The 27,046-nt window shown below is 37.1% G+C and overlaps 1 pseudogene; it reads right to left on the reverse strand.

Moving 5' to 3' along the window:
- Nucleotides 1-18,971: 18,971 nt before the first annotated feature.
- Nucleotides 18,972-19,103, reverse strand: LOC117066325 (annotated as a pseudogene).
- Nucleotides 19,104-27,046: the final 7,943 nt, after the last annotated feature.

Consider the following 27,046-nt stretch of genomic DNA (forward strand, 5'->3'; position numbering starts at 1 on the left):
GCAGCCATTAAAAAGAACTAAATCATATCCTTTGCAGAAGCATGGAGGCAGCTAAAGGCCATTTTCCCAAGTGAACTAACACAGAAACAGAAATCCAATACTGCATGTTTTCATTTACAAGTGGGAGCTAAATGTTGAGTACACATGTACATAAAGATGGGAACACTGAAGACTCCTAGAAGGGAGAGAGAGGGATGGGGGCAAAAGCTAAAAAAACTACCTATTGGGTATGCTCAGTACCAGGGTGACAGGTTCGGTTATACCCCAAACCTCAACATCACACAGTATACCTCTGTGACAATCCTGCAAGTAACCCCCGTTGCTAAAATGAAAGCTGAAAAACGAAAGAAAGTAAAAATCAACATTAAGAAATGGACAAATACTATGCCATAGAAAGGTTGGAAATTCCATTATTATCATATTCCCTTATCTCCTCAATACCTTCTTCTTCCTCGTAGTTCTTGCCCTACAAAGACAATGAGTCTGATTTTAAAACTGCTGCTTTTAAGAAGGCCAATAAGAATGTTTCTCACATATGAGAAGCATTCAAGCAAATAAGTCAGCCTTGGTTTTGTTAAACCTCTTAAAATGTTTTAAACTGTTTCCAAAAGTGATATAACCTAGGACTGAAAATCAATATCTGCATTATATTTTCAATTTTGTACATGTATTTTGAAATTTGGTGGTATATGCTTTCTTTCTCCACAAATAATGAAACGGTTTAACCCTGATTGAGCGATTTTTACAGTGAACCTGATATTTCTGAGGTTCTATTTCTCCACAAATAACAAAGAAGTGGCTTAACCTTGATTGAGCAATTTTTATAGTGAACCTGATATTTCTGAGGTTATATAATTCAACCTCCTTATTGACTGAGTAAGTGGGAAAAAATGAACACACAACCGTACTGCAAATGTTGTATCATGAATCAGAAGAAAGCAACCTTAGACAACTAGTTTTCTCTGTGGAATAGAAACTCAAGAGGATAAAGAAACACATTTTTGTCACATTCATTTCTAAAATGTCAACGCACAGTGAGCTTTGATCATAAAGTCAAGGAGATAGGGCTTAGGAATCATTTCGTTGCCCTTTTGACACACCAGCTATGTTAGATGTGATTTTACCTTTATACTTCCAGATTCATCACATTTATGCCCTACCCAGACTGGCTTATAGATTGAACACCTACATTTTTCTGAAAATGCATAAGATCCTGGTCATTTCATAGAACACTAAGCACACAACATACCTAATACAATCTTTGCTTTTGTACAATCTGTTCTGACCACTATACCATGTACATCAGGGACTTTGCTTACATATTCTAGAATGTTATTTAACCTAAAGATAAATAAAACTCTCTAAAAGAGAGTACAGAGGCTGCATTCTGAGGCTCAGGTCTTACTTTGTTCTTGGGTGCAACTCAACCCACAGAAAGATTATTCACACCCACTCATAGGTCCAGCTGCAGTCCCACCACCAGCTATGTGCACACCCAAAATGGCCCCTTTGTGAAGCAGGAGAGGCTGGAAAGGAGGAACAGTATGTTCAGTCATTCTGCAACCGCTGGCTAAAAAAGTTCACCTTTAGTCCAAGTTTAAGAATGTTAGTGCCTATTCCATAGGGTTGTGAAAACCACAGCAAATTCAATGTCATTAAAAGAAAGTCACGTTTTAGAGCTTGGAATTCTTTATTTAAATTTTTGAGACTTCTTTGTAATGAAATTACTAACTTGTTATTCCAATCTATGTTTGCAGAAGCACTTTGTTGTCGATTTAGAGTATGTTATCGATGGGTAACTGCCCTAATAAGCCTGCACAAACTGTATGGAAATGTTAATGCAAAGTTGAAATAAAGCAAAAAGTACATTTATGTGGTATAATAGGTGCCAATTTTACATGCAAACGATAAAAAAAGTACTTTTACTGCAAGACCTGATATAAATGGCACTTGCTGTAGAATAAAATTACTGAATACCACTTATTAAATTCCCAATTAGGAATGCCAGAACGCATCAGCTGACAAGCTTGCAAAACAACAATGAACAAAATGTGTTACATCAGAGTTTTTCAACCAGGGCATTTACTGACATTTGAGGATGGATAATGTTTTTTGTTTTGTTTTTTTGTTTTGTTTTGTTTTGTTTTTTTGGAGCTGTTTTGTGCGTTGTAGTACATTTAGCAGCATCTCTAGCCTTTACCCTCAAGAAGCCAATAGCACTAATATACACTGCAATTGTGACAACCAAAAATATCTCTAGACATTGTTCCTGCAGGGAGTCATGGAGGTCAAAATTAGCCCCTATTGAGAATCCTTGTTTGAAATCAAAAGCATTCTATAAATCTTGCAACATATGGCTCTAGTCATTTAACTGTAAAAATGTATGAGCAATACAAATAATAACACAAAACAATGTTACAACCACACATAACTCTTCAGCTTGAGAATGTTATCCTTGGTCAATAGGCAATACATAATCTGGTAAATAGAGTCGTATTTATCTGGATGGATTTTTATTTTTACGTAGCTGTATTGTCCACTTTTTCTGTATGAAGAGATCTGAGCTCTTATAAAAGAGACATTTTCTCAACTTTTTACTTAATTTATGGGGCAAATGAAATGTGATCACATTTTCAGTCTCATTCAATAAAACTGAACTTGGAAAATACAACTGTCATTGTTTTATACAAAAGTAACCTTATAAAATTTTGCCTACTTAGAACAAAAGATAAGTACACCATGCTGCATACAAATTCTTCTCCTGTATATTTTGAGTTTAATTTCCAACCTTACAATTTGCCTGTTTTTGCTGTTGTCATCTAATTTCTACGCTTGTAACCAATGTCTTCTAAGACCCAGAAGTTCCCTCTAAACTCTCCCTTCCTTTGCACATCAGGAACTAGTGCAATTTCAAGAAAAGTAAAGCATAGTGTTGGGGCAGGGGAGCAGGGAGAAAAGGGAGTTTACAAAAAGAAATATATAAAAATGAGAATATTAAGATATCTACTTCTTTTGCTGAGTAGAAAATGTGTTGTGACAGCAGGCGTTTGTCCCAGCACAGGCTTGGTGAGAGAAGAAGAGTTCCCACTCCAACTGCTCAATGGCACCCACCAGAGACTGGCTAAAGTCCCAAGTCTTTGAGAGCTCTTAGAATATAGTGTCACAGGAGAGGCCAGTAGGTTGTAGGCATTTTCTCACTGAGAAGTCCAATAAGAATATTTTCATAAATGTTTCTTATTATTTTCTTATATACGGGAATTCAGGCACCATCCAAACATTAATGAAGTATTCATCACACTGAGCCTGCTGCTTTCCTTAGCGGAAAAAGGAAAAGCCTGGCTGTCCTTGTTTACCCCTTCCTGGATGAACAGTAGAAAAAGAAAGACTCATTTCAATCTGCATTCAGGAAATAGAAGGCCTGAGGGCACAGAATATACAAATCTCCTGTATTCATAAACTTCTCAACCTACAGATTTTTACAAGCAGAACAAAAATTGTTTCTTTTCTGCATACAAAGAACAGGGCTTTACAGTTGTGTTCAGTCATTTCAATCTGTTCTCTCAGGGTAATTGCCAGGCTACAACGTGTTTGCTGTTGTCGTGCTTTGTCAACATACATCCTATCATTTCTGATTTATGAAAATTCAGTGGGAATATTGTAAGTGCTGGCAAGAAGAGGTATATATTTTCTTAAAAATAGAAGTAAAGATAATAAAATAATTGATAGCCATAAAAATGGTGAAGGTGGGGTAGGGAATGAGTTATTTACAATCAGGAACAATTATATAAAACAAAGAATATCAAAGAATATTCACAAACAACTTGAAAAAGGTATTATGTCTAACTGGTTTTTTATACTAGTTTTGCTATAAACATTTCCAACTGCCTTTCGGGTCTTTTGACCTAGAAGCTTGAATACAATTTTAGTTTGGGAGAAGAAAATCATGTCGTGTTTCTTTGTCTTATTTTGTTTTGTTTTGTTTTGCTTTGATGGTCTAATATCCATTAGGGGTGGAGGGGATGTAGAAGAGATATGATTGATGGTAATCAATTATTAGCTTGATCTTTGAACTTGCAGAAATAGTATGCCTCCTCCACCAGCCATGTAATATTGGAATGTCCAAATCATTCACCAAAAAAAAAAAAAACCAGCTATTAAAGGGAGTAGTTTTGAAAGCTTTATTTACCCTGCTATGTTGTCTTAACTTGCCTGGCCTCAATTTCTGTGTACAGATCTAAGGACACAGCTTATATTCAGATTACCATGTGCTCGCTCACACTTCATCATCATATTCAGTATTCTGTGGTTTCTTCTTTGGAAATATTAGCCAAAAACAAACTCAGTATAGGCAGACATGTCTTGTTGTGCTTGGCTTTATTACATCTAGCAGCTATTACATTTTTTTAAATGATACATAATAACTATTTTATGTATTGGGTACATGGGACATTTTGGTAGCTGCATAAAATGTGTAATGATTCTTTGGGAGGCCGAGACGGGCGGATCACGAGGTCAGGAGATCAAGACCACCCTGGCTAACACGGTGAAACCCCGTCTCTACTGAAAAAAAATACAAAAAACTAGCCGGGCGAGGTGGCAGGCACCTGTAGTCCCAGCTACTCAGGAGGCTGAGGCAGGAGAATGGCATGAACCTGGGAAGCAGAGCTTGCAGTGAGCTGAGATCTGTCCATTGCACTCCAGCTTGGGCGATAGAGCGAGACTCCGTCTCAAAAAAAAAAAAAAAAAGTGTAATGATTCGATCAGAGTAACTGAGATATCCATCATCTTAAATATTTGCCTTTTATTTGTACTGGAAATATTTGAATTAACCTCTTTTAGCTATTTTAAAATATACAATACATGATTGTTAACTATAGTCAGCCTACTGTGCTACTGAACACTGAATTTTATTCCTTCTATCTAACTGTAATTTTGTGGCCATTAACCAACTTCTTTTCATCTCCCACTCTTCCCTATCCTTCCCAGACTCTAGCTACCACCATTATACTCTCTACCTCCATAGGATCCATTTTTTAACTACCACAAATGAGTGAAAACATGCAGTATTTGTCTTTCTGTGTCTGGCTTATTTCACTTAACACAATGTCCTCTGGACTTATTTGTGTTGCTGCAAATGACAATATTCCATTCTATTTTATGACTGAATACTATTTTCATATATATACATGAAAAATATATATGTATATGTAGGTATATCACATTGTCCTTACCCCATTGATGTACACTCAGGTTGATTCCATATCTTGGCTATTGTGATTAGTGCTGCAATTAAACACAGAAGTGTGGATACCTCTTCCACATGATGATTTCATTTTTTGCAAATTGAAGGTTTGTGGCAACCCTGCATTCATCAAGTCTATCTGTGCCATTTTCCCAATAGCATGTGTTTGCTTTGTGTTTCTACATCACATTTTAGTAATGCTCACAATATTTCAAACCTGTTAATTATTATCATGTCTGTTAGGATGATCAGAGATCTTGGATGTTACTATTGTAATTGTTTTGGGGTGCCACAAACAGTGCCCATATAAGATGGCAAATTTAATTGATAAATATTGTGTATATTCTGACAGTTCCACTAACTGGCCATTTCCCCATCTTTCTCCTTCCCCTCGCACTGCCTTACTCTCTGAGACACAACAATATTGAAATTAAGCCAATTAACAAACCTGCAGTAGATTCTAAGTGTTCAAGTGAAAAGAAGATTTGCACATCTCTCACATTAAATCAAAAGCTACAAATGATTAAGCTTAGTGAGGAAGGCATGTCGAATACCAGGTTAGGTGGAAAACTAATCCTCTTGCTCCGGTTGAGCAAGTTGTGAATGAAAGGGTACGTTCTAGAAGAAAATTAAAAATGCTACTTCAGAGCTAGTCATGGTAGTTTACTCTTGTAATCCCAGCACTTTTAAAGGCCAAGGACGGGCAATCACTTGAGACCCGGAATTTAAATGGTCTGGATAGAAGACTAAACCAGCCAAAACATCCCCTTAAGCCAAAACCAAATTCAGAACAAGGTTCTAACTGTCTCCAGCTCTATGAAGCCTGAAAGAGGTGAGGAAGCTTCAGAAGAAAAGTTGAAAACTAGCAGAGGTTGGTTCATGGGATTTAAGGAAAGAAGCCATCTCCACAACTATGTGCAAGGGGAAGTTGCAAGTACTGATGTAGAAGCTACATCAAGTTATCTTGAAGATCTAGCTAAGATCATTGATGAATGTGGCTACACTAAACAACAGATTTTCAGTGGAAACAAAACAGTCTCCTATCAGAAGAAGATCCCATCTAGGACTTTCACAGTTACAGGGAAGAAGTCAATACCTGTCCTTCAAAGTTTCAAAAGACAGGCTGACTCTTGTTACAGAATAATGCAGCTGGTGACTTACAAGTTAAAACCAATGCTCATTGCCATTTCCAAACTCCTAGGATCCTTAAGAATCATGCTGAATCTATCATGCCTGTCCTCTATAAATTTAAAAAAAAACACACACACATAACCTCTGTAACAGCAAATCTTTTTACAGCATGGTTTACTAAATGTTTTCAGCCAATTATTGAGAGCTACTGCTCCAAAAAAAAAAAGAATTCCTTTCAAGATATTACTGCCCATTGACAATGCACATAGTCATTCAAAAGCTCTGATGGAAATGTACAAGAAAATTAATGTTTTTAATGCCTACTAACACAACATCCATTCTGTAGCCCATGGATCAAGAAGTAATCTCAGCTTTCAACTCTCAATGTTTAAGAAATACATTTTGTAAGGTTATAATTGCTTTTGCTAGTGATTCCTCTTCGGATCCATTGAAAACCTTCTGGAAAAGGTCCATTGAAAATCTTCTGGAAAAGGTCCATTGAAAACCTTTTAAAGAAACTTCACCACTCTAGATGTCATTAAGGATATGCTTGATTCACGGGAGGAGGTCAAAATCTCAATCTTAACAGGAGTTGGGAAAAAGTTTATTCCAAACTTTGAGGGATTCAAAACTTCAGTGGAGGAAGTCAAGCAGATGTGGTAGAAATAGCAAGAGAACTAGGATTAGAAGTGGAGCCTGAAGGCGTGACTGAGTTGCTGCCAATCTCATGATATAATTTGAAAGAATGAGGAGTTGCATCTTAGGGATGAGCAAAGAAAGTGGTTTGTTGAAATGGAATGTACTCTTGTTGAAGATTCTGTGAACAAGGTTGAAAGGACAACAAAGGATTCAGAATGCTCTATAAACTTAGCCGATAACGCAGCAGCAGGGCTTGAAAGGATTGACTACAATTTTGAAAGGTAGGTAAAATCTTTCCTGAAGAGTCCATCGATGTGACAAACTTCATTGTTGTCTTATGTTAAGAAATTGCCACAGCCACCCCAACCTTCAGCAACCACCACCCATCAACAGTGAGGAAAGACCCTCCACCAGCAAAAAGATTGTGACTCACTGAGGGCTAAGATGGTCAGTAGCATTTAGCAATAAATTATTTTTAATTAAGTTTTGCACATTGTTATTCATAATGTTATTGCACATGTAATAAAGTACAATACAGTATAAACATAACTTTGGGAAACCAAAAGATGTATGACTAATTTTACTGTGATATTTGCTTTACTGTGGTGGTCTTGGCTAGAATCCACAATATCTATGAGGAATGCCTATATATTTGTAAAATTCTTTCTTGACAGCAAGATCCCCTCTCCTTCACTTTGATAGCCTGTATTCAACCAATTGCCAAATTCCATAGATTTTTACATCTGAAATATCTTTATGATAGACCCCATCTTGTACTTCAATGATTAATTCCTAAAATTATTTTGTTTCACCTTCAACTGGGCTTCCACATCTCTGAATACTGCCCACTTCTTTCCTGCATTCACGTGTCAGTTCTTCATACACACACTTTCAGTCATGTGCAAAATCCCTACTAAAATACATGAATGTCTTCTAGCTACCTAATGACATTAAATAGAAACCCATCCTGCTCATTTTCAAAGGTGCTAACACTGTAACCTCTACTTCAGGCCTCGCACCACTCCAACTTCATCGCTTAACTCTGTCTGCAGTTTCCCTGTTCACCAGATTGCTAGAACATTTCGATTGCCTGAGCAGGCATGGTTTTATACCTGATATTCTTCTGCTAGGGAATTTCTTTGTTGCCTGTTTTAACCAACCAAAACATTATTTATATTTCTAAATCCATTTCTAATGTCTTGTCTATTTTCCCAATTCCTCCCAAGTGTAGGTGAACACTCCTTGATATTGCAGTGATCGCTTCCTGTGGAGTTTTCTTTGTACTCTTTTATGGCATTAACCCCACAAACACCACCTTGAACCATAGATGGTACCTGTGGCTAATGCAATATGTAGACCATCAGCTCCTTAAATGTAGCAACTGTAATTTATTCATCTTTGTGTCTTCTTAGTGCCTGGTACTTACTAGGTACTTCGTGAATATTTATAAATTTATAAATGACTCAATAAAAATTATGGTTAGGAGCTTGAAGAAACATGCAAATATTCATTCATTCATTAAATAAATTTTTTGAACATATGCACATATATATATATCTCACTTGCCAGAAACTCTTCTATGATACATTTCATTCAGTGCTGAGAATTTTTCCCAGATGGAAGCAATTAATATGTATTTGCCAATAATGAACAGAAAGAAGCCAACTCTACTTTTAGAATAATCAATCTACAACATATCTTTCACCAACAAATCTGGCAGATATAGTTTCTCATAATGTTAAAATATGTAAATGAAATTAAATCTCTCCATGTGTTAATTTAAGCATTATCTCTGCATAAAAATCATGGTATACGGGTATAAGTTTTCACCTTCCAGGATATGCTTGATGCAAAATAAACATATAGCTGTCAGTTCACAGCTTTGTATGATTGGTGTTGGAAAAACTGTAAAATTAGATCTGTTAGCTTTATAACACACTAGATAATGGTAAATTTACACTACAGTAACAGTAAGCATGCAGATTGGGAATATATCTTCTTTGTGAAAACCACCGTATCATTGCACTTACTATTTTTTGCTGGTATTTGTGTGAATGATTGAAACTGAGCTATCAGACATCCAAAAAACTGGTATAGCTGTACTTACATGCCGAAATACACATATGCCTACATGCAAAATTTTATAAATTACAATTTGTTAGCGATTGACTGTCACATGGAATAGAGACTGGGTTATAAGTTCTATCTAGCTCTAACTCTGCCAAACTTGGCTTTATTTACTAGCAGCGTAATCCTTCAAATCAATTAGTTATTCTCAATTTAATTTAATGAGGTGAAAAATCACATAATCAAAGTTAGCTTTGAGGAACTTTTGCTTCTGGCCAACATGGAGTAACAGGAACTAGATTTAACCCCTTGCTAGAGACAACCAAATCTAGACAATATATTTGGTACAACGGATTTTAGGACACTGGACATCAGGCAAAGAAAAACAGTGATCCCTGAGGATGGGATTTAAAGAAAGTGATTCTTAGGATTGCCCAGCTTATGTCTCAAGAGTTTCCAGACGAAGCTATGGGCAGGGGGAAGCAAGGTGGAACTTGAGGTTCCCTGAGTTGAAAATAAGGAAGCTGAGACTCTACAGAGACCAAGAGCGTATATTTATCAAGACAGAGGACTTAATAGAAACCTGCACAGGGAAAGAACCCTGGATATCTGAAGAAGTGTCTCTGAAATATTCAGCAGTTTATATCAATGCAAAAATGTGAGGAAATTACCCAAGTCTATGGGACAGAACCACCTGTAAGAATAACAGGGAACAGTTTTTGAAACTCAAAAAGACAGAGGATTGTCCTGTTCTCACCACCCAGACTAGAGAGCCTCATAATTGGCAAAGACATTCAGGTAGAACACTCAGAATGGTCTTGATTCAGTAGTGAGGAATAATTAGTTCTAGATTAAACATACCTCTGGTCTGAAAAAATAAAAAAGATGGAAAAAAAAAAAAAAAAAAGACCAGGTGCTGTGGCTCATGTCTGTAATTCCAGTAGTTTGGGAGGCTGAGGCAGGCAGATCTCTTCAGCCCAGGAGTTCAAGACCAGCCTGGACAACATGGCAAAACCCGATGTCTACAAAAAAAAAATACAAAAGTTAACTGGGTGTGGTGGCACATACCTGTAGTCCTAGTTACTTGGATGGCTGAAGTGGGAGGATCACTTGAGCCTGGGAGGTCAAGGCTGCAGTGAGCCATGTTTGCAACACTGCACTCCAGCCTGGGTGACAAAGTGAGCCCCCGTCAAAAAAAAAAAATTAGCCAGAGCCAACAAGGCAAAATTCACAATGCCTGTTACTTAATCAAAAATTAGCAGGCATGCAAGGAACAAGAAAAATACAAATCATAAATAAAATAAAAATTAATTGAATCTGACCCAGATATTAGAATTATGAGACAAGTACATTGAAATGATTATTATAACCATATTCCATATGTAAAAAAAGTAAGTAAAGACATGAAAGACATAAAAACACACAAATAGAAAACCTACAATATGGGATATAAAATATAGACCAAATAGATTAATGGCAAATTAACCACTGCACCCAAAGTAACAAAAAGAAAAATAATAATAATAAAGATCAGATCGGAAATAAGCAAATATAAAAAACCAAAAAAAAAAAAAACTGCAGACAAAAATAAATGCAACTACTGCTGATTCTTTGAGAGAATCAATAAAACTGATAAAACTGTAGTCAGGCAGATCGGGAAAAAAGAAGACAAAATTACCAGTATCAGAAATTGGAAAAATGACAACAACACTACAGATTGTACAGATTAGTCAGGTGGAAGATATAAGATTAATATGCTAAAACCAATTTTAGTTTTATATATTAGCAATAGGCATTGGATATTATAATTTTAAAATAATAATACAGACCAGGTGCAGTGTCTCACGCCTGTAATCCCAGCACTTTGGGAGGCCGAGGAGGGTGGATCACGAGGTCAGGAGATCAAGACCATCCTGGCTAACACGGTGAAACCCCTGTCTCTACTAAAAATACAAAAATTAGCCGGGTATGGTGGTGGGCGCTTGTAGTCCCAGCTACTCTGGAGGCTGAGGCAAGACAATGACGTGAACCTGGGAGGCGGAGCGTGCAGTGCCCTCCCCTGGGCACTGCACTCCAGCCTGGGCGACAGAACGAGACTGCGTCTCAGAAAAAAAAAAAAAAAAAAAGTAACAGGCTGCCTTTAAAATTCATGTGGAAATGCAAACAACTTAATATTACCAAATACAACTTTGAGAAGCAGAGCAAAGTGAGAGGGCTAACATTAACTAATTTCAAGATTTATTGTAAAGCTGAGTTAATAAATACAGTGTGGTACTAGCACACAAATAGATCAATGGAATGGAGTAGTTATTGCAGAAATAGAACTGCACCTATAGACAACTGATTTTCAACAAAGATGCAAAAATAGAGAATGGATTGTCATTTCAATAAGTGGTGGCTGGAACAACTGAATACCCATATGCAAAAGCATGAACTTTGATACCTAATTTATATCATAATGAAGTTAATACAAGAGAAATCATAGACCTAAATGTAATACATAAAACTACAAAATTTTTAGAAGAAAGATGAGGAAAACTCTATATGATCTTGAGTTAGACAATAATTTCTTAAATATCAATCATGTATCAGTGAAAAAGATATTGGTAAAGCAGACTTTGCAAAATTAAAAACTTCTGCTCTCCAAATGACATTCTTAAAGAATAAAAAGAAAGTCATAGACTGGAAAAAAAATATTTGCAAAGCCTAATTTTGATAAAAGACTTTTATTGAAAATATAAAAAGAACATGCAAAATGCAATTTAAAAAATACAAATAGTTCAATTAAACAAATTAAATAAATGTAAACAGACACTTCTCCAAAGAAGATATGTGAATAGCAGATACATATATGAAAAGATTCTAAACGGTGTTAATTGTTAGAGAAGAGCAAATTAAAACTACAATGAGATGCATACCTAATAGGATGACTATAATTTAAAGGACTAACCAACTGTTGGCAAAGATGTAGAAGAGCTGGTATTCTCATCCAGCACCAGTGGGAATGTATAATGGTCAACCACTTTGGAAAACCACTTGACAGTTTCTTAACAAGTTAGCATAAACTTAGAATATGATCTCGCCATTCCACTCGTAGATATTTACCAAGATAAATAAAAACAAATGCCCACACAAAGACATGTAAAGAAATGTTCCAAAAAGCATTATATTTGTAGTAGCCCACAAGTAGGAATGACACAAACATTCATCTCAAAGTAATTACGCTGAATGAAAGAAGCCAAACAAAAAAGTACACACTACATAATTCCATTTATATAAAACCCTAGAAAATACAACTAATTTGCAGTACAGAAAGCAGATCAGTGGCTGTTTGGGAATGGGGAGTGGTTAATGAAGGAGAATGACAAGGGGCACAAGAAGACATCCAGGTGTTAGATATATGTTCACTATTTTTACTGTGATGATGGTTTCATAGGTGTATACATCTATCAAAACTTTTCAAATTGCATATTTTAACTATATACATTATGTTGCATATCTATTTTACTTCGATAAAGTTTAAGTTATCTTTGAAAACTCACTAACTTGCCCCTATGCTATATAATAAACATACATATATTTGTATGCAGTACAGACATTCTTGTGCAGAGTAAACTATGGAAACCAAAAAAGTAGATTTACAAAAGGACAAATGGAAAGTGTGCATCCAGATACTGAGGCATTCAAACCACTGAGCTTATAAACGCAATGATGAAGAGATGGATAGGGTGAAGAATTCAGAAACATTCTTCCGGCATGCAAGGTTTAAAAAATTCCATTATAATATAAAACTAATAACTTGAATACATGTTACTAGATGTGTTTGTTATTGCACAAGATAATAGAATCATAAAATTTTGTTGTTTGTTGGCATATATTAAAATTGTTTATATGATGAGGCTTCACTGCAATTTCTGCCTATTTGGATGAATATAAAAATCAGCTTCCACCTCAACGGTCTTGTCTTTGCCTGTTTTATGCTGTCTTAACAGAATACTACAGACTGAGTAATTTATTAGAAACAAACATATTTGGCTCATGGTTCCAGAGGCTGGAAAGTCCAAAATCAAGGGACCACATTTGGTGGTGGGCTACTGACTGTGTCACAACACGGTGGAAGGCATCACATGGGTGAGAGAGTGAGAGAACAAGGCTGAACTCATCCTTCTATCAGAAACCCATTACCGCAGTAAGTAACCCACTCCTGAAATAATGACATTAATCCATTTTTGAGGATGGAGCCCTCAAGACCTTATCACTTCTTACAGGTCACACTTCTCAACAGTACTGCATTTGGGATTAAGTTTTCAACACAGGATCTTTAATAATACATTCAAACCACAGCAAGCCTGGATAGACTAGTGGGAAAGTCACCATGTAACATTTATAACACAACGTTGTTATGGCTATACAGAGGCAATTGATTTTGCTAGGGACAGAGGATTTGATAAAGTTGTAGAGAGGAGGTGAAATTAGAACTGTATCTTGAATTGTACGTTGATATTTTCTAAAAACGGAAGCAAAAGCTTACTTCAGAAAGAAGTGCCTTTCCTTGACCAAAAGTAACCTTGAAAATAATGAAGTTGGCTGGACAAAGTGGCTCAGGCCCGTAATCTCAGCACTTTAGGAGGTAGGCGGATCACAAGGTCAGGATTTCGAGACCAGCCTGGCCAACATGGTGAAACTCCGTTTCTACTAAAAATACAAAAATTTAGCCAGGTGTGGTGGTGCTCACCTGTAGTCCCAGCTGCTTGGAAGACTGAGGTAGGAGAATCACTTGAACTCAGGAGGTGAAGATTGGAGTGAGCCGAGATCGCACCATTGCACTCCAGCCTTGGTGACAGAGCAAAACTCTCTCTCAAAAAAGTAATAATAATAATAAAGAAGTAGGGACTCCAAAAATATGTCTTTTGAACTGCCCCCAAAGCTTTTAAACTGCTATTTCCAAGCCTCGCATTGACTACCATATTTTGAGCTTTTATGTGTATTATCTCACTGTTTCTTGACATTAGCTTGGCAAAAATGAATGATATATTCCCAATTTATAGATCTGAAAATACATACATCACTTTATGCTAAGGTACAATGTGATCTTAGAAGTTTACAGCAAGAAATATTTATTTCCTGCTCACATTACAGGTCTACATTGTGAATCAACTGTTTCTGTGCTCAGCATCTTCTCCTGTTTACTGAGACCAAAGCTGAAGGAACAACCCTTACCTATGACATACCAGTACTGATCTTTTAATAAAGGAAAAGACCAATATTAGTGCCATAAGGTGGCTCTTAGAGCTTCTGTTCACATTATGTTGGCTAAATGTTACATGGCCAAATGTACTATAATGGAGGGATGTCTAATCCTCCCTCAGAGAGATGTACCATGAGCCATGCAGGTATGGGAAGGGATGTGTCATTCTCTCACTATGAGGACCTGCAAATATATTGAACCTCATGGAACTAAGACTTTAAAAAGTTGGTGTAACTTGCAGGTCATGGAACAGAGCCACCCATGTTGCAGTGCAGTGGCGTGATCGTGGTTCATCATAACCTTGAACTCCCAGCTCAAGTGATCCTCCTGCCTCAGCCTCCTGAATAGTTGGGACTACATACACACACTGTTATGCCTGGCTAATAATTTTAATTTTTTTAAGAGATGAGGCCTTGCTATATTGCCCAGGCTGGTCTTGAACTCTCAATCTCAAGTAATCTTCCCAGCTGACCTCCTAAACTGTTGGTATTATAGGCATGAGCCACTGTGCCCAACAACAGTGAATTCTGGGCAACAAAGCCCAGAACCTAGGCTTTTTACATTCCACCTAGTTTCCCCTTTCATGAGTCTTGAAAAGGCAAGACTGGTCATGATTCATCTTAATTGTAGGAAATGCTCTTTGGAGGGAACAGGGAATCTAAAGTGTATGTGGTTGTAGAAAAGAGAGAAAGAATGATACAGACATAGAGGTACAGAGACAGAGACCCACAGATATGAACTGCGGAGAGATGCAGACAGATATTGATAGCTTAGTCTTCCCTCATTCTGTAGTTATAGAAGAGGATAAATTCTGAATTTCTCTCTGAATTTATGCTATGCCTCCCTAAATATGGAGAAAAATATCAATAAGAGTCTGAGGAGTCATGCAACACATCACTTGGCATTTATTAAGCACACCGTGGATAAAGCACTAAACTAAGTTCTCCAGAAAGGCATCAATCAGGCTGGCCATGGTGGCTCATGCCTATAATCCCAGAACTTTGGGAGTCCAAGGTTGTGGGTCATTTGAGGTCAGGAGTTCGAGACCAGCCTGGCCAACATGGTGAAACCCCATTTTACTAAAAAAAAATTACAAGAATTAGCAGGGTGAGGTGGTATGCACCAGTAATCCCAGCTACTTGGGAGGTTGAGGCAGGAGAATTGCTTGAACCCAGGAGGAAGAGGTTGCAGTGAGCCGAGATCACACCACTGCACTCCAGCCTGGGCAATGGAGTGAGACTCTTTCTCAAAAAAAAAAAAAAAAAAAAAAAGAAAAGAAAGACATCAATCAGACTGCAATCCATATGCAACAATATGAGAATGCATACAACCCAAACAACAAATTCTTAAGCCCTATAAGGGCAATTTCAGAAGAGCTGCTAATTGGGAAGTTATCCTCAATGCAAGTTAACCTCAACTAATGTCAATTTTAAACAAGAGTTTGCAAACATGACCACATGGCTCCTCTTGCTATTCTGCCATGAGCAGTTCTTGCCCCTCTGGGTTTACTTCCCTGGAGTGCTTTAGTATACTAGTATTTCTGTATTAAAACTGAAGGAAATGCAATACAGAGAAACTGGTCCCTTTGCCTGGAGCTGTAACATCAATCAATGGAAGAGGGTAGACTTCAGTAGTCACTGAGTCCCAGTCATCCTCTTCTGTCCTTGGAATGGTTCTGACAGAATGTCACTTGCGCAAAGTCAAACTTCTTTGAGGTATTTCTTCTAAAATCTTTGTAAGGCAATAATTGGAGGAGACTGCATGCAGCAAAGAAAAGAAGATAATTATTTGGCATTCTACACATGACAGAACTAATTAATTGTCTGTCCTTTTTAAAGAAATGCTGTCACTTTAAGTCTGCACTTAAGCTGTGTTTTAAGAAGCCGGTTGCTAAGTGTATCTAGGGAAACCTGGCAAAAAACTGTTTGTAAGTACATTTTATTTTACCTTATATAGAATATGTCAAATACCAGTTGGGAGAGGTCAGGAAAGAGAAAATACATAAAAGATCAGATTTTTAAGATTGTATAGTATGATTCTTAGCTTGAGCACAGCTGTGTCCACTGGTGAGAGTTAAGATATGTCATGGCCATAGCTTGGGAACTACTGGGAAATCTATTTGCATGGAAGCCTAATGGGACCCTGAGGAAATAACTGAATCTGTCTACATTGCTGAGGTTCAGACATACACAGTTCTGGAAAACTGAAAGGCCAGACAGAAGTGTATCACCAGGAGAAGAGTAGGAGGGTAGGGAGTGGGCTGATAGCAAATGTGTTCCCCAAAAGACAGCCAGCATTCACACTGGCTCAGAGAAAACACAATGGAACATGTATTCACGTAAATGCAGCAAGGGGGCTATAATTGCAAAATGAAATTTCAATTTCTCAATGGTAGGCGCTGTCAGTGTCCTGCTTCATTCACCAACAACCATGGTGGACATTCCCATGCATGCTGACAGCCCATTGTGGACATTCCTGTTCATGACCGACAGCCTTTCAGAGCCTGCATGTCTGTTTTTCAGTCTTGGGGCTTTCTGCAGAATTGTGGGAGCTTGTTCAGTGCTATGGGATAGCCCCAAAATGCTGGAGATTTAACCCCCAGGGACATCCTTTAACAAGTGAGATATGAGAGTCAGTGGATAAATACCCAAGCTTCCCAGACACCCAGTAGGACAGTTCTGAGTCATATTCTAACCAATATTTCAGAGAGTTCCTGGTAGGATGGAACGACTGTTCCTCCATACACACAATGTTTAATACATCTTTGTTGGTGCTTCCTCCTCCTCTCTCTCTCTCCACTCCTTTACTTTTGCTTCCTGCAAACACTTCACAAATAAACCAGCTGCTCCCACATTCTTGCCCCAGAGTCTGACTTTTGAGGAATCTAATCTAACTGAACTCAGTGTCTCATTGGGCCTAAATAACTCAACTTTTGAACTCCATTGAAAGAGTGTAATACAAAGGGTAAAAAGACTTTATCATCCACTCTGCCAGACCACCTCAAACCACTGGTACCAAGAAGATTCAAAGTGGTCACCAACAAATAAATGCACACCTAGTAGGTAAGTGAGAGAGAACAGAGTCCTTGCCAGACAGTTCCAAAGAGCATTGGGGTACAATATGAGCTAAAGAGCAGAGGCAGCCCTCACTACCCTCTTGGGGTGACAGGTGCCACTTAAAGAGATCAGCTGAGGGATGTGAGTCAGTGAAGACTAGTGGCATGTTAAGGTCCCAGAGGAGGAGAGAAATAAAGGGAAATGTAAATGTAAGTGTATTTACTCCTATGTTGCTTAGATAGTGAATATTTTGAAATTATAAATGGTAATTGGGAAAAGCAAAATCTGACACAGAAATGAAAACATTCTGTGTCTTGTTATTGATCAAGGCAATTGTGGTTATTTCTTCCTTGGGGCCAGGTTTTAGGAAATGAGTGTTGAGCAGGTCACAGGCAGCAAAACATAGAGAGCTAAAGAGAAAATAGGAAGTAATGAAGAACCACCCAAGTAGTGTACCAAAGAAGAGAGGAGTCACTGAGAGTATTTCCAAAACTGAGCTTTTGGTGAAGGATTATCTCCAAAGTCAAGGTGAGAAATAGACGCAAGAGATTAAAGAGAAATCAACGTAATAATTAAAACAACTAAAAAATAGTAAGGTGAGCTACTAGTATATAAGTTTAAATTTCCAATTTTGAAGGAAATGTTGCATTTAGAAATTGTTAAATTTTGCTTAGCAGGAACCCAAAAGCCATAAAGGAGACAAACATGTTTCACCGTACCAAATAAAAACATCTTTTGGGAGGCTTAGGCAGAAGAATAGCTTGAACCAGTGAGGCGGAGGTTGCAGTGAGCCAAGATCACACCACTGCACTCCAGCCTGGGCAACAGAGCAAGACTCCATCTCAAAACAAACAAACAAAATTGTAGGCTTTTTTGTTTACAAAAAACATTACACCTGAAATTAAAAAAAAATATTCGAATGCCTAAAATAGTTAATTTATGAAGAGCTTTTGCAAGCCAATAGGCAAAAGATAAGAAAACTAATTTTAAAATGCATCTAAGGATCCCACTGGATAGTTCACAGAGGAAACCCTAGTATCAATAAATACATAAATGAGATATTTCTCTCAATGGCCCTCTTTGCCTCTGCATGTCACCACTGCTTTAGCATGGACTCTGGCCTGGACTGCCAGTCATTTGGTCCCCTTTGATGGTTTCCTCAGGCCCTTCTTGTAAGAGGAAGACATTTAAGAAATTCTACTCTTCCTGGTCCAGCACCAGGGTGAAAGAGATATAAGACAAGCACAGCTTTCTAATTCTAAGATTGACAGTATCTTATGACACAACTCCAGTTACTTTATTAGCAGTCTATTTTATCTGCCTCACTTAAAGTGCTACTGGTGCTTGCATCTAAGAACAATTTCTATTATATATTCAGATCTTATTCTTACCTTATAAATTACCCTATTCTAGCATCAAGAAGGTGTATAGGGAAGAAAACCCAACCTGTTACCTTAGCATCAAAATTCCTGCTACAAATTTTAATAAATGTATATTCCAATTTTATGAGGTACAGAAGTATAAATCAACTTAAGTCAGCAGTTTTTTATTTATCATTAATTTTATTTTCTTACTAACAAAGTTTAGTTTCCATACAGACTGGCCAAAAAATGCCAATCCAAACTATACTTCAATAGTCGTATTGGGAAAAGTTTTCGGTTATCAGTAATCATGCCTCAGATGGAGCTTGTTGGTCATAATACTGCCACTGAGCAAAGCTAAGGAGGTTTATTTTATTTTGATTTATTTTTCCATTTTGTATGGTTTAAATGTTTCTTCCCTCCAAAATTCATGTTGAAATGTAATTCCCAATGTGATAGTGTTGAGAGATGTGGACTATTTAAGAAGCACTGGGTCATGAGGGCTCTACCATCATGAATGAATTAATCCATTCACAGATTAGTGGGTTATCAGGTAATGGGACTGGTAGTTGTATAAAAAGAAGAGGGATCTGAGTTAGCATGTTAGCATACCCATTCTCCTTGCCATGTGAGGTATGCAACCTAAGGACTCTGTAGAGTTCCAACCAGCAAGAAGGCTCTTACTGTGCCCCCATGACAATGGGTTTCCAGCCTTCACTGTGAGAAATAAATTTCATTTCTTAGAAGGCAGGCTAAGATGCTAATGCAAATGTGAATTTGTGGGCAAACATATGCAATTTAACTTGAACTGAGATCTTTCCTCCACATCTTGGTAATGAGCTTAGTAATAACCCAAGTCTCCTTCAGACCAAACCTTAGACCTCAAAATCCAAACAACAAAACAATTGCACAAGGAGAGAATCACTCGACAAGCAAATGCATTTCTCAATAATGAATACTCCATGATATACAACTAGACAAAAAGAGGGATTCAGCCAGAGATAATATGCTCAAGGCTGGGTATTATTAGCTAGTTCATTCATTGCATGAAAAGGATTACCTCTGTGGCCACAAATACATTCCAAAGCCTCTGATGTCATGAAGATTTTTTGTTTTCTTGAAAAAGAGACAGTACTAGAATTCCACTCTATTGATTTCCAACTCTAAAAGGATTCTTGAAGTAAAGATATGGACAGAGGGTCTTGCGCAAAAAGGGATGGTTAGATTTACCCACTGTATTCTCTCCCTACCATTCTAAAACAAGGTTTGCTATAGGTTATCAAATATATACACAGGCTATACATTTATAGCACATATCAGAACTAGAAGGAAGTAGCTTACCTGAGCTAGAAGACATGGAGGAAGTTAGGAAAATTGCTACACTAGACTCCATCTTTCCAGGGTGCTGGACCTTGACCTACATCATCTCATCTCTGAGATGAGATAATTTATGCTTAAGATAATATATGCTTAATGACACTGCCTCTTTCTTTTTGTGTCTTTGAAAATAGAAGAAAAAAGACACTCGAGAGATTTCATGAAAAATTGAAATGTATTTAACACATGGTTGTTGGCCTACATATGGCCAAGGTCTATTTAGTTGAAACTCTAAGTATCTTCACTGGTTCTCAAGAAATCCCCAGCTTTGGTTCCACTGCTCTGACTTTTCTGTACCATCTTATTTGTTCCAGTGAGATGCTGCATAGTGAACAGCCAAGCACTGAAAAACCAGCAGTTTGCCCATTTGACCATTGTAACCAAACAAGAAATCCAGAAATATTCCCTACTCAAAGCAGAAAAAAAAAAAATATTTCTTATAAACAATGCAGTTTTAAGTATTCTGTTATAAGAAACAAAAATCAGACCAACACATTTTTATTTCTTTATTATTATTGATGTCATTGTTGTTATCATTATTGATTTATTTGATGTAACAGAGACAGATGGAGATGTTGCAGGACAGTTCTCCAGGTGACCTTGGTCTTACTCAGTTGTCCTCCCTTCCCCACTTGTAGTTCTCAATAATAAATGTCGAATTTGCTGAGAATGCAAAACTCTGAAATGGGGGGTACTGACCAGAATAGCCCAGGCTGTGTTCCAAGGACCCCTAGAAACAGGATATCCTTCACTGATTTAATTCAGTGTGTCATTAGCCCTCAGGTTATAAAACCTACATCAGGCTGGGTGTGCTGGCTCACGCAATCCCAGCACTTTGGGAGGCTGAGGCAGGTGAATGACCTGAGGTCAGGAGTTTGAGACCAGCCTGGCCAACACGGTGAAACCCTGTCTCTACTAAAAATACAAAAATTAGCCCGGCATGGTGGCACATGCCTGTAATCCCAGCTACTTGGGAGGCTGAGGCAGGAGAATAGCTTGAACCAAGGAGGCAGAAATTGCAGTGAGCTGAGATCACGCCATTGCACTGGGGAACAAGAAAGAAACTCTGTCTCAAAAAAGAAAAAAAAAAAAAAACCCTAGGTCAGACTGATTTCTGGGGTCCCTCAGCTGCAGTGCAAGCGAGGTACATGCAGATGAGAATCCCTCTATCCTGGGCAGCTTTTTTGAGACTTTGGGGACAGACTCAGAATGAATCCCGGGCTTCTACCACCCGTGTTTTCTATATGTAAGTAATAAACCTGCATCACGTAACTTGTGGGCGTTCTGTCTCACCAGACTCAGACAAGCTGGTAACCAGTGTACAGTGAGCCTGCTTCACAGACGTGTGCTAAAGTCTGCTCCTATGACTGTAATTTTGTCAATTTCTTCTTGAATTTTTAATATCTTTAGTTGCATATATTTCATAGATTTTATTTAATGATTCAACAGTTATGACTGTGATATTTTCACTGTGGAAATTTAATCTTTGTCAACATTTTAAAACATCTTCCTCTCATATTATCATTTTTGTATTGTGCTTTCTAACCTTAACATGGATAAGCCAGTATCTTTCAGTTGGCATTTGTCTGATATATCTTCCACTCATTTCTTTGTTTTTTTAGCCTTTCAATTTCTGAAGAAGTAAACAGGTTTAATAACACCCACACAGTCTTTGAAAAGGTCTACAAATCAAAATAGTGAGCCAAACAGGTCTCCCTTTTGTGAGACGGAACAGACAGAGAAAAATATATTTTATTGTGCTGGGGGGAATACAGTTGGTGAGAAAGGACAGAAGCATGCTAGTGGGGGCCACAGGAAGCTCTCTGCTTTGCTAGTGCTGTTTTTGTAGTTATTGAAATTGTGAGCAGTCACTGAATAACTGTGATCTTAGAGAGGTTCCTCAACCTCTCTGTCTCTCAGGCCTACCTTGTCTATAAAATCAGGATGATGACAACACATAATTTCTAGGACAGTTGTGAAGATTAAGAAGGTTAATACAAGTAAAATGCGTATACCAACTCCTGATACATCGCAAGTGTTCACAAAACATGAGGTAATATCATTATTTTTAATATTACTTATGTCACAATCTTTGTTCCATTCCAATTGTTTTCCAATTTTCCTTCAGCTATGGAGCCTGTCATTGGACATTTAGGGGTATTGGTGATAGGTTAAAGCTGCAGTTGTCAGTAGGAATGTGAACCCATTAAACTGTGCTTGCTGTTTTATTCTTTTAAGTTTTAACCTGGTAGAAAATGCTGTACTTGGCATGATCATTTTTTCCCCACAATATTAAAAGGTATATAGAAACAGATTATCTTAGATCTCCTCAAGCCTCCCTTCCCAAGAAGAAAATGTGTAACCAGGTTTGTATAGTCTTTCTGAAGCATTCTGTAAACCCTTTAAAATAAAAAGTTCAAGGGAAAAAGAAATTCAAAAGGCAGTTCTCCATCTTTACACACGTTCCTGCCCTTATTAATACCTGTTGTGTATGGTATAATTTTTTTCCTATTATAAATTTACCGTAGTTTACTTATCTAGCAGAGTATTCCACCAGCAGTCTATTGATAAGACAGTTAATGTATTCCTGGTTTATTAATTATTTTATTTGCAAAAAAAGGAAAAGTCACAATGAATATCCTTGCACATTTAGATGCATATTTTCTGTAGGATACAGTTTTGAAAATATAGTTCTAGGCCAAGAGTGTGAGCACTTCTAATTTTGGCAAATATTGCCAAGTTGCCTTCAATGGAGTTTCCGCCATTTACATTTCCAGCAATAGCGTGTAAGTAGAGAATTCTGTTTTTCCCATACATTTGCTCTCAGTATATTATCAAACCTTTTTATCTTTGCCAGCCTGATACTGTAAACAGTTTTTCATTACAATTTTAACTTACTTGTCTTTTATTAAGAATGAGATATGACAGTACGCAGTTGCTCACACCTACAGTCCCAACACTTTGGGAGGCTGAGGCAGGAGGATAATTTAAGCCCAGGAATTTCAGACCAGTCTGGGCAACATGGTGAAACCCTGTCTCTCTAAAAAAAAAAAAAAAAAAAAAGCCAAGTATTAGTCAGGCATGGTGGTGCATGCCTATAGTCCCAGCTTCTCAGGAGGCTGAGGTGGGAAGATTGCCTGAGCCCGGAGGTCGAGGCTGCAGTGGGCCGTGTTTGTACCACTGCGCTCCAGCCAGGTTGACAGAGCAAGATCCTGTCTCGAAACAAAAACAAAAACAAAAACAAATACGAGATTGGTGGCTGCATTTTCCACCATCATCTAACATTTGTGTTTGTGAGATGGTATATGTGAATATGTCAGTCTTTGCTTAGCTGTATGCTTTGAAGCTTTATGGTTGGCAGCCGAAACTTTAGTTTTTTCTTGCTTATCACAGAAATATTTTTTAAAAACCAAACTGCAGCTTTCTTAACCTAATATTTTTGTTTCTCTTATTTCATACTTTTTAAGCCAATTCAGTAACATCTCTAAATTGCAGTGGCCGCAAAAGTTCTCAGGGAATTTTTATACATCTATTAATTTTCTTTTCTGTGAAAATATACTAAGAAAATGTAAAGAAGGAAATCCTTTTCTGCTTGCCTACAGCAATTTAAAGTCCTCTGATGAATGGTTAGTTGGTAAAGCAAGGCCTCCAAAGCAAGGAAAATAGAATGATTAGGTTCTGTATTTTAAATTAGGAATGTCTACTCTGAATATATAAGCAATCAGATAGCCACTTACGCAGAAGTAAGAGGAGCTAAAGATTAATTCATTGTATCATGCATAAAAACGCAACTTTTCCCAAAGAATAAAACTTCCTTTTAAGAAGATTATAATATTTAAATTGTGGTATTTTCCATATATTTTTTTTTTTTCTGCTCAGGACTAAGTATAAATACACAGGCATATGTTTTGACAAAGAAAAGAAAATATATTTTTAGCCTGAAAACTGAATCACAAAATGCCAATAAATCTGAATATGGTTATTAATATGAACCATTTCTTACAGAGGTGAGTACTCCTCAGATGAGTTGATATTTCTATTTATAATCTAAAACACATGGATTTTCTAAAACCTCTTGTTATAGCTCATTGCTCTGTTACAGCATGTACAATGACAATGCTTGAATCAATGTATAAGTTGTGCTGAACAATTTTATTGTTATGTTAAATGGTAAAGATTTCCCCCAATGTGTGTTTCCTGTATTCACATTCTTTTCTCTGTTAAAAAGATTCTGGTTTAATCTAATTTTTCCAAAATGATTTATCTGAAACTTTCACTGGAATTTCTAAATAAATTAAGAAGAATAAAACACTCTAGAACATGCATCTGAAGATTGCACTGTTAGATAAACATTTATTAGTAAAGAGAATCAATAGTTCATTGAGTTATTATTTTGACTACTATATTTACATATTGACAAAATGGAAAAGATGTATAACATAAGACAGAAGTGACAAGAATCCCCAGAAAGAAGTTCAAAAGAGTACTTTTATTAAAGCACATCCTTACTCTCTGAGAAACTTTTTCGCCAAAATGTATTGAAATACCTGACATGTTTGAGTTAATTTAGAGAAGACTTAAGAAACAGGCGGGGGAATATAGAAATAAAATGTTTATTAGTTGGCACTTTAGGAGTCCAAGGGGGGACAGATCATGAGGTCACAAGATCAAGACCATCTTGGCCAACATGGTGAAACTCCATCTCTACTAAAAATATAAAAACTAGCTGGGAGGCATGGTGGCGGGCGCCCATAGTCCCAGGTACGCAGGAGGTTGAGGCAGGAGAATGGCTTGAACCTGGGAGGCAGAGGTTGCAGTGAGCCGAGATCATGCCACTGCACTCCAGCCCATCAACAGAGTGACAATTCCGTCAAAAAAAAGAAAAAAAAAAAAAGGTTATGGTAACAGTGTCAACCAAATTTGCAGAAAAGAAAAATTATGTTAGTATATAACATAGTATACCACAACTGAGAAATGACTGTTGATGTAATAAAAACTATGATTTGGTTATACTGAGCAAATGAAAGATAGAAGGTATGAATGGATGTGATGGTAACCTCCTCCTCACAGTGAAAGTCAATAGTGTTTTAAACTCAAAGGTCAAGAAGAAGCAATTGAAGCAAATTACTCAAATTAATAGAAATTAATAAAAAGATTGTTAAAGGATTTGAAAGAGGTTGCTTCTGGACACCAGGAAGCATGACACATGGGAGGACAGAGGCATGCTGTTTTTTGAAACAAGAGCTATTTATTCTAACGTGTTCATGTATAACTTTCATAAAAGTTACCAAGTTAAAAACAAAAATAAAGGTAATAATAAGCTTTAAACTTTTTTCAAAGAATACATAAATAATTGAAATGTAATTTTATAACCTCTTCATCATTCTATGCCATAAGTGGTCGTTATTAACTATCTGTTCGAGTGTGTGTGTGTGTGTGTTTGTGCGCCACAAACTGTTGATAAGAAGATTTACATGTGGTGGAGGAAGATGGATGTTGCATGAGTATTCTTTTATTGTTTGCCTACATTAATCCATTAAGGACACTCAGTATCTTTACTTCAGGGTCCAGTGAGATTCTCCAGAGATGGTTCCTTTGCTCTTTGCTTTCCTGCTTGAAAACATCATAACATCTAGGAATTGGAGAGTCAACACAGAGCACACAAATCTTCACTTTCATTCCGCCTACAGTGAGGCATTCTGTTCTAGAAGTGAGACATTCTCTTTTCTCAGGAACAACCCACCAGCAATGAGCAGGAGCAATGCTGGGCTGCACAGAGTAGAGAAGAGCCCTGGAGGACTAACTTTCTTGAAAGACTTCAACCAAACACTCTGTTTTTAGTTTACCTTCATCTCCACTTCCAGCAGTGTCTAGTGTCAGCAATTCTCAAGCCCTTTGGAGGTCTCCTGGTATAAATCAGTTTGCTTAGAACTAGTGTTTTGCTTCCCATGTCTGATTAGGACTTGGCTTTCTAGGATCTGCTAAGTCAATTACCACTCTTCCATTTGTTCTTCAGTTTCCAGCATTTCATTGCTGATGTCACCTCTTCCAATCTCTTAGTCCTTGCTTATTTATAACCTTAAAAGGTACCTTTACTGTCATTTTATTTTAGTTTCAGGAGGCAGCAGAGGTTAACACCTAGGCAACTCACCATGTTTAAGTTTCCAATTTGCATTTTATAATATACTATTGCTTCTAAAAAGCCTTTAAAAAATGATACTAAACTAGAGATATCTGCTAATTTTTCATAATCCCAAAACACTAGATTTTCTAAGAGATAGAGTCTTTCATTTAAAAACTAAATATAATTGGATAGCAGGCAATACAAACACACTTTAAAGTAATTTTGATAGGATTTTAAACTCAGCCTTTGTACTGGAACTTAGGCAAACTGAGTATAAAATGCCTGCTCTAGTAAGTGTTGAATATTTGAATCCTAACTTTTGGTATCAGTATCGTAATGATTTCCTTTCTGCTTTGAAGTAAACAAAAGATCCAAAAAATAAAACAAAAACTTGAACAACTGTGAGACCCATCTACTGTTCACAAATTCTCATTGTATCCATTAAATCTGAAACACTTCAATTATTAGACACCTGCAAACCTATCCTCATAAACGTTTGTTAAGAAATTTAAATTTGAGTACGAAATGAAGGTGGTCATCTTTATAACTAAAAACTGTACATTCTGTTTCAACATTGTAACTTCTTTTTCAACACATTAGAACAAATTTTGGAATATCCTGGTTTGAAAAGAATTCTTATCAAAGGTGATATATGTAGTGGGCCACGAATATTTACCACACTATTAGACCTCACTAAATGTCTGGGACATCAAAGAAGCGGCTTTCCCTTGTTACAGTTATCTGTGCCTTCCAAGCAGCGACCTCTTACCATCTGGGTCATCAAAACACAGCAGGGACCAG

This window comes from Trachypithecus francoisi, unplaced genomic scaffold (assembly GCF_009764315.1).
Source record: "Trachypithecus francoisi isolate TF-2019V2 unplaced genomic scaffold, Tfra_2.0 Lachesis_group2, whole genome shotgun sequence".
In the NCBI taxonomy this organism is placed as follows: Eukaryota; Metazoa; Chordata; class Mammalia; order Primates; family Cercopithecidae; genus Trachypithecus; species Trachypithecus francoisi.